Source organism: Meleagris gallopavo, chromosome 7 (genome assembly GCF_905368555.1).
Source record: "Meleagris gallopavo chromosome 7, MGAL_WU_HG_1.1, whole genome shotgun sequence".
NCBI classification, from domain to species: domain Eukaryota; kingdom Metazoa; phylum Chordata; class Aves; order Galliformes; family Phasianidae; genus Meleagris; species Meleagris gallopavo.
Genome location: NC_139410.1, coordinates 9,372,343 through 9,378,456, shown reverse-complemented (window position 1 = coordinate 9,378,456; position 6,114 = coordinate 9,372,343). Strand labels below are relative to the sequence as shown.

At 45.9% G+C, this 6,114-nt stretch overlaps 1 protein-coding gene across 2 annotated transcripts in view; it reads left to right on the top strand.

The window, feature by feature from the left end:
• Window positions 1-3,648: 3,648 nt before the first annotated feature.
• HECW2 (HECT, C2 and WW domain containing E3 ubiquitin protein ligase 2) overlaps window positions 3,649-6,114 on the top strand; it is a 149,950-nt gene continuing 147,484 nt past the window's right edge. The window contains exon 1 of one of the 2 annotated variants that reach the window (XM_085227670.1): window positions 3,649-3,799. The gene's annotated coding sequence lies outside the window, so the exon portion shown is untranslated. The remainder of the gene's footprint in view (window positions 3,800-6,114) is intronic. The other variant, XM_085227671.1, reaches the window with a different exon arrangement.

The window sequence follows — 6,114 nt, the reverse complement described above, 5'->3', positions numbered from 1 at the left end:
AATCTCTGCACGTACCAACAGAAACTCACAATTACTTTTATCATCATCACTTTACCACAACTCTGTGATCTGTCTCAGGATCTGGGAGTATTAGGAACTGCAGCAAATTTCATTTCTGTACCTAAGAATTGTTTCCATAATTTAATGCAACATTACTGGTAGGAGATTGCTTTAATATTTGTAATTAATATACTACTCATTAATGGCTTAAATTTTTCTAAATTCCAAGTTGGCCGTGTGTTCGTTTTATATACTAATATAACTCTGGGCCCAATACCAGAGGGGCAGCTCAGGTAAGTGCTCAGAGCTGTTCCCCAGGGCTGTTTTGCCAGATTAGGGTCTGTCGATTAGTGCTGTGACCAGATGAGCCCAGATGGCCCCATTTGCTCCATGCACAGAAGGGTGCAGAGCTGCCATGAAGCCCCTCAACTCCCTGGCTGGATGTGTGCCTGTACTGGCACCAGATGGTAGCAGCCCCGAGGGCCTGTGGACCAGCTGCACGCAGCTGGGGCAGCGGATCCAGTCATGCTTTTCTGTGCTGAGGCCTCCCCCTCTCACTGCTGCGATTGCAGGGCTGTGTGGCCTCCCATGGGCTGTGTGACTCCTCTGTCACTCAGGGACGCCTTTATACCACCAAAATCCCCCACTGGGGACTGCAGATGGTTTGTGCTCTCATTGTCTTTTGTGCAGCACAAAGGCGGCAGGACAAGCTGAGAATACATTCTGCAGGTTTTGGCATCTAGGGTGATTTTTCAATTAATGCTTTCACCTGCTGCACAGTAATCTGCCAAGAAGTCTTGTGCAGCACTACATTTCCATCCCATGTCAGTGTTCTTCCACTTGATCCTTTAAGCCTTTTTTTCGCTTGTCTTTTTAATGGTCTCAACAATAAAACTTTTATTTTGTGTATTCAGTTTGGCCCATTGTCTTTCACATAGGTGAATGAGTGGGAAAATGCAAAATCTTTACTTAACATGATTTCTGGTCTTCAAATGCTTCTAACTATTGCACTGGAATGCTACTCACTCTAAGGATCTTGTTCTTTGTGCTCTCTGCTGCAGATCACAGTGCAAGACGATGAACTTTGATAATGATCCATCAATTCATCCTTTGCTCCAAGTGAGAGTCAACAGGAAGAGAAAGGAGATGGCAAGTACTGGTAGATAGTTTTATTTATTTGATGTTTGCTGAAAAGTTAGGTTTTGCTTTTTCAGTACCTGTCCCATAAATATTTTTTTCAGGAATGAAGTAATACAGTCAGGCAGCATGCATCTTGGTTTTTAATATTGTCATCTAAAGACTCATTTGAATTATGTCCTCTTTTGTTATGTCACTGAAATTAGAGCAGCTGAAAATCTCTTTTTATAGAGTATGCATTCAAAAGTATGTTGTAGATTCTCATTTTGTGCAGAATTGAATGGGCAGCAGTTAGAAATTGCAGATGTCTAAATTATTTTTATGGTAAAAGATTTGTGGAGTTTGTAACGTTTGACAGTTCTCTTACTGAGTCATTTTGGGGAGTGAATAAAAATTGTTTTTTCTCTGGTGGAACCATTTTCAAGAATGAATAGCACAAGTATTTGTTGAAAGCTGTAGCGCTCTTGTACAACTTTAGCTATTTTAAATCCTTCTCTGTGGGTGAGAGTAAAATAGCTTTTGTAACTTTCATCCAATAAGAGCTCTGCCTCAGATGCATTGAACTTAGCTTTCTACTGATATTTCTGAGCCAGGAGCGTGCCACCATTCGTTGTGCCTTCACACTTTTCTTTCAGAAGGGTTTTGCAGTCCTAGGGAACAGAGTAGGAGCCCCCACTTGGCCAAAGTTATTTTCCTAGAGCTTCTGTTACATTATTTTCTTTTGTGTTAACTGTTTAGCAAAGGAGAAAGGAAATGAATCCAAGGAAGGAAAAAGACAAAAGGCAAGAGGGTAAGGAAGAGGGGAAAAAGCATGTGTTTCTGCAGAGCAGCTGGCTGTTTTTCTCCATTTTCGGAGCCTGATGACGGTTAGCTACCCATTTCCACTGCACGTGGCTCTGAAAGTTAGCCCAGTCCTTAGCAGCATTGTGCGTGTAGATGTCCAAGCACCCATGAAGACAAAAGAAACAGCAATTTGTCTGCCAATTTGGCTCTTACAGCTCGCAGATCCACTGAGAATAATTCATTAGCTAACGGCTTTCATCCTCTCTCGTCATCATAAAAATGTCAAGATAAGCAAAAACAAAGCACAAATAATGAAAAATGTTCTGAAATTCTTGGCATTTCACTTACTTTTTCTCTTTTCGTCTTGTTTTGGGCAGTAAAATAGGTGTTGTGTTGTCCATGCCAAGTGAGGGTATCGCTGAAGAGACGGATGTGTCTGTGAATGACCAAGTCACAACTGGCCTTCAAACGATCATTCCATCTGAGACTTTAATCTAAAGGGATTTATTGCAGTGGTACATCAGAGCAGTACTCCTAAATCAGGAAATTTGTGCGAGACTCTTCAATGGCACTGATCATTTGCACTCGAAATATGTGCAAATGGTGCTGTAAGCACCGGTATGTGCATAATACATGGAAAGTGTAAAAGCTTCAGATAGATGGAAGTATGTTAACGACTTTCATCGTTTGACCTACTTTGGAATGCAGTCGAGTACGCAGGTATCTGGAGCAGTTGTCTCCCATCGTACAGAGGAGCTGAAAAGCAAATTCCTTCCTACTACTGAAGCCCCAGACAACAATGCTGTGCCTTCCATAGGGAAAGGATTTCAAGCCCGCGGCTTTGAGATTACACTGCAGGCTATAGAGAACGACCTTCGCGTTTTGACATAAATGAATGTAGTTGCCACCTGGTTATTCTAAAGAAACAGTTTGTGAAACAGCCTGTTTAGTTGCCCGTAGGTCGGTAGCCATCTGATAAAGAAAACAGCTGTAGCTTAGGCCAGTTGCGACTGCTATGCTCTGTGCTTGTGGCAAGATTTTGCTCTCCTAAGACTGAGCAAAGAGAGCAAAGCGGGAGGTTTGTTAGGACCCGAGGCACGGAGCTGTAAGTCTGTGCGTGCCCGTGTTTCTTTTCATCAGCATTGCCACGATTCTGTTGGGCTGTTCTGCAGTGTTTTGCGGCACTGGTCCTCGGATATGACGGTGCGTGCCTTAAGTTTTCATTCCTTTTATGTTTTTGTAACCGCTTTTTCCTACGGGAGTCAGCTCAGGAAGGTCCCCGTGATGGTCTAAGACGCGGTAAATAGATGAGTAACGCGAGGTGTAGAGCTGATCGCACCAAGCTGCTTTCAGATAGCCAGGATAATTGAAGTGGAAACGGGGATGAGGGATGGCTCTCATTCGCGTCGATGACCCCGATAACTGTTAGCGCTAATAACTGTACGAGGATTGAAGAAGAGAGAAAGTAATGGGCGTGCTAACGGCACTAGCTCGTAAGCAAATCGCGGTAACAACGTAGCAGCTGCAGCGCTACCCCTCGGGGCGTTTCTCCCCGGCACCACCGCCGTTCCCGCTGGGCCCCGCCGCGCCACAGACTCCGGCCCGGCCCGCCCGTCGTCCCCCGCCCACCGGCGACGGCGAGGAAGGGGCCGGCGCGAAGGCGGAGGCCGGCGTGGGGCGGCCCGGTCCCGGCCCTGCCGCCGGGGGGGCGGTGCGCGCCCCTGCGCGGGGAGGCGCCAGCCCCGCCGTGGGCGCGGAGGGGCCGCCGCCGCGGGCGGGAGCCGCCTGCCGCAAGGACGGGGTGACTCGGGCCGCCGCCGGGAGCCGCCCTCTTTCCGCGGGGCGCGGGCAGCGGAGCCGCAGTGCTCGCCGCGTCGAGGTGAGTGGGCGCCAGGAGCCGGGCCGCAGCGGGGTTTCCCCCGGGGGCCGGGCAGGTGCGGGGCCCGCGGCCTGCGCGCTGCGTGCCCTCCGAGCGGGAGGAGCGGGCGGCCGGGTGCTGCGCAGCCCCGCCGGGCTCGCCTTTCGGCGCCGGCTCTTTGTAACTCGCTCCCCCCGGGAAGAATGCCGCGGGCGCTCCGCGTCCTGCGATGGGTTCCCTCGCTCGTTTTCTCCTCGCTGTTTGTTTGGTGTCTTTATGCGTGCGTAAGGCTGTTCTTCTTAGCGGCGTCCGCGGTGGGGAAGAAGGAGCACTGCAGGTCTGAGGCGTGGTGGTTTCAGAGCAGGGGATGTTGCCGTTCCTTCCTGTTCTCCCGTACAAAACGTACTGCACAACGACAGTAGGGGAAGATAGGCTTATGCTCTCACTCTGGCTTTTTTTCTGCATTGTTTGTTGGCGTATGGTGGAGATGTTTTTTTTTTTTTCTTAGCACGTTGTTTGTTCTTTTTCTCCTAACCTTCGAGGGTATTGCAAAAAGAACAAACAGAAAAATCATTTTGAGTCCGTGTGGTGTCAAAATATGCACAATGTGTCGTCTATGGACAATAAGGGTTACATAATTTAATTTTTCATGATTTGTTGCTGAAGAGATGTCGGGAGCATGCAGAATGCGTTTATAACATCCTTCCATTTTTGGAGGGTGCTCAGTGGCAAAGTCATTACACTACACAGCGTTGCATTGGAATGTTTATGAGGGGTTCAGCGCTCGTTCTCTGGTACTCATGATCCCAGCTGGGCCCGGACCGTGCTGCACGTCACCAATACCAGGGCTGCCTCCTTAGTTTCTCCAGTTCTTCCACTCCTTTGGAAAAGACTTCCTTGTAGGTGAAGAAGATGATGTGAGGAAGGTGCGTGGTGGCAGCATCCAGCCACATGGTATGATGTCATTATTAGCATATGAAAGGAACAAACCTCATGCTTCCTTTCAATTCTAGCTGCTGTTCAAAAATACAGATGCTTTCAGGAAAGCTGGAAATACCACAATGGATGCTGGATGTTATTCTGTGTGCGTGTACCTATTTATACATCTTACCTTATTTATATCTTGTGCTGAAATTTAAATATGGACTCTGAAGTTGCATGCAGTTCATAATATAAAAATGATCTGGGGACCATTTTTAGCTCTGTGCATGGAAGCAGTTTAATTTCTCAGAGCTGTAGCTGAGAAGCATTCAGTTGCTGCTCACCTGGCTTTACAAACAACCTCACTGCACCAGCTGTGGGTTTGAGCATTGCTGTCGGTCTTGCAGGCTCTGTAGAGTTGGTTTGCCTTTCTTTAAAGGACCCTCTGCCTTCCTCAAAGACTTACTTTGTTATCTTGCTGTTTGGTTTTAAGGTCAGTTTCCCAATGCTGTATTTTACACTTCTAGTGCTTTTTCAAACCTGTTAAATTCACAGTATTGTGCCTTTAAGGAACCTTATAATGTTAATAGTAGCTGCCAGCCAGAACAATATACTGTTTTATCAAATTTCCTGAGAAGAAGTGGAATAAATTTTTATTTGCCCACTTCATAGTGTGTAACTGTAAGAATTAACAGGAGTGTGTTTGTATTTTTATGTGCCAGTATGCTTTAAACTGCAACTAAAGCTCCAGTACACCACAAAATAGAGGGGGTTTTCTGAGTATGGGACTGAATGAGCTTATTGTATTATTGAATTATGAAGTATAATTTATTTTCCAATTTTTTTAAATTCAATTCGGGATTTTTTTTTTTATTTTTTCAAAAACTTCAGGCAGAAACAGGATGCTTAGGGTATAGCTTTTGTTCCATTGACTATTGGATACTAACATAAGGAGATAGTGACAAAATACCTGTTTGTGTAGCATTTCTTAATCATTGTAATGAGATGTAAATAAGTGCTTAAAATTAATTGGTATGCTCAAACCCTACATTCAAGAAAACAGCCAGATGTGCTGCTTTTCATGGTATAGGGTGATGTTGTTGGTGTCCTGGTACCATCATGCATAGCATGCTCAGCCTGTTTTTATATTGCCCACTGCTGATCTTCCAGTGATGTTCTGAAGGTAGAGAGGCTGGAGCAAAGTTACTGTCAGGAAGAGTATTAATTTTGTGGTCCCACAGGTGGAAATATGGATAAATAAACATGTGTTGTCATACGGTTTTTCAAAGAAGGCTGATGGGTAGGCAAATTGAACATTTTTTTTGTAGAAGTCCTCCTCCTGGAGGAAGAGAGATGTACTAAAAGGAGAGATGTACTGTTGCGTATGAAAGGAACAAACCTCATGCTTCCTTTCA